The 1,838-nt window shown below is 37.7% G+C and overlaps 1 protein-coding gene across 2 annotated transcripts in view; it reads left to right on the plus strand.

Moving 5' to 3' along the window:
• LOC106872181 (membrane-associated guanylate kinase, WW and PDZ domain-containing protein 1) overlaps positions 1-1,838 on the plus strand; it is a 709,375-nt gene that overhangs the window by 46,235 nt on the left and 661,302 nt on the right. The window lies entirely within an intron of this gene.

A 1,838-nucleotide genomic window follows, 5' to 3' on the forward strand; every position in this document is an offset into this window, starting at 1 on the left:
CAAGGCAAATCAGGTTAAAGCAATCTCCCAACGTACATTTAAGTATTTGGACTCACATGGACCTGTTTCTGCACTGGCAAACACAAATTAATTTTTTGTTAATTATGTTTCCCGTGAATTGTATGCCCCTGTATTGAGATTATTTCCACACTGGTGGCTGCCATGATTCCAGTGCAAAATGAATCAGTTGCAGTGCAAACTCCAAAACGATAGGTTGGGAGTCTCTATCATGGTAACATGTGCTGAAGAAGCTAAGGCTATTTTTGCCAATGCAGAAACCAGTCTATGCGAGTCCAAATGCTTAAATGTACGTTGGGAGATTGTCTTAACCTGATTTGCCTTCGGTTGATTTCTATAGTCATCATCAGTGTATTTTGGCGATTTAAATAAGAGTTTTGACTGTTCTTTCCAGCAGGTAGACATACTTACTATGTCCTTTGAATAATTTTAACCCTTCAGCTATTTAATGCTTTTTTGGGGGCCTGCAATCACCTATATTATTGATTCTGTTATTATCATTTTTCAGAATAGTTACACTGGATAATAACAGAATTAATGATATCTTCACAAATTAATTTTTCATGAATATTTTTCTCGTGAATTGTTTGCCCCTGTATCGATATATATATATATATATATATATATATATATATATATATATAATGTGTGTGTAAATTGTGATTCTGCTATTGTTCACAACAGAACATGTGCAACTTGTGGAAAGGTGTGCTTTTCAGCTGGAGGATTAAAAAGGCATTTCAAAAGACTTCATACTGCAGCACCTATTCCCTTTGCCTTATGCAATAAATTGTGCAAATCTTTGGCCAAGCGCAAGAGTCATATATGGGCCTCACATTGCATCATCAGGGACTCATTTCAGTGACTCTTTCTTGCAATGGTTTTGCTTGTATATGAGAAAGCAGCTGAGATATATACACATATATATATATTCTTGTATTTGTTTCAGTCATTTGACTGTGGTCATGCTGGAGCACTGCCTTTTAGTTGAACAAATCGACCCCAGGACTTACTCTTTGTAAGCCTAGTACTTATTCCATTGGTCTCTTTTGCCGAACTGTTAAGTTACGGGGGCATAAACACACCAGCATCAGTTGTCAAGCAATGGAAGAGGGGCAAACACACACAGACACACACCCACACAGCCACAGACACATATACACACATGGCAGGCTCTTTTCAGTTTCTGTGTACCAAATCCACTCAAGGCATTGGTTGACCCGAGGCTATAGTAGAAGACACTTGCCCAAATTGCCACAAAATGGGACTGAACCCAGAACCATGTGATTGGTAAGCAAGCTACTTACCACACAGCCACTCCTGCACCTATACAATACCTATGATGGTTGACTGTAGATGATTGGTGAGTGTGTGTATTTTACGTGCGTGTTTTTTTTTGAAATCTTAGGCAGGTTCTTCAATGTCTTTGTTCCAAAGTGAAAAGAATGGTGTGTGCATGCGCATGCAGGTGCATATGCACGCATAATCAATTGAATTCAGACTGTCAATTTCTTTGGATACCTTTGCAGGCTTTTCTCATTGATTTTGTCAAATTCTGTTTATATTTAAATAAATCACCCTCATGGAATCAGTATTGTTATGTAATATTAGCTTTTTGAAAGAAAAACAAAGTAACACTTCCCCACCACCACCATCACACACAAGCACAAACATTCCTTTTGAATAATGGTTTAAAGGAACATTGTTTTATGTCTAAAGGTATTGTTGTTTGTTTTGCTATTTTAATCAACCATCTTTTCAGTTCTCTCTCTCTCTCTCTCTCTCTCTCTCTCTCTCTCTCTCTCTCTCTCTCTCTCTCT

Source organism: Octopus bimaculoides, chromosome 4 (assembly GCF_001194135.2).
Source record: "Octopus bimaculoides isolate UCB-OBI-ISO-001 chromosome 4, ASM119413v2, whole genome shotgun sequence".
Lineage (NCBI taxonomy): Eukaryota > Metazoa > Mollusca > Cephalopoda > Octopoda > Octopodidae > Octopus > Octopus bimaculoides.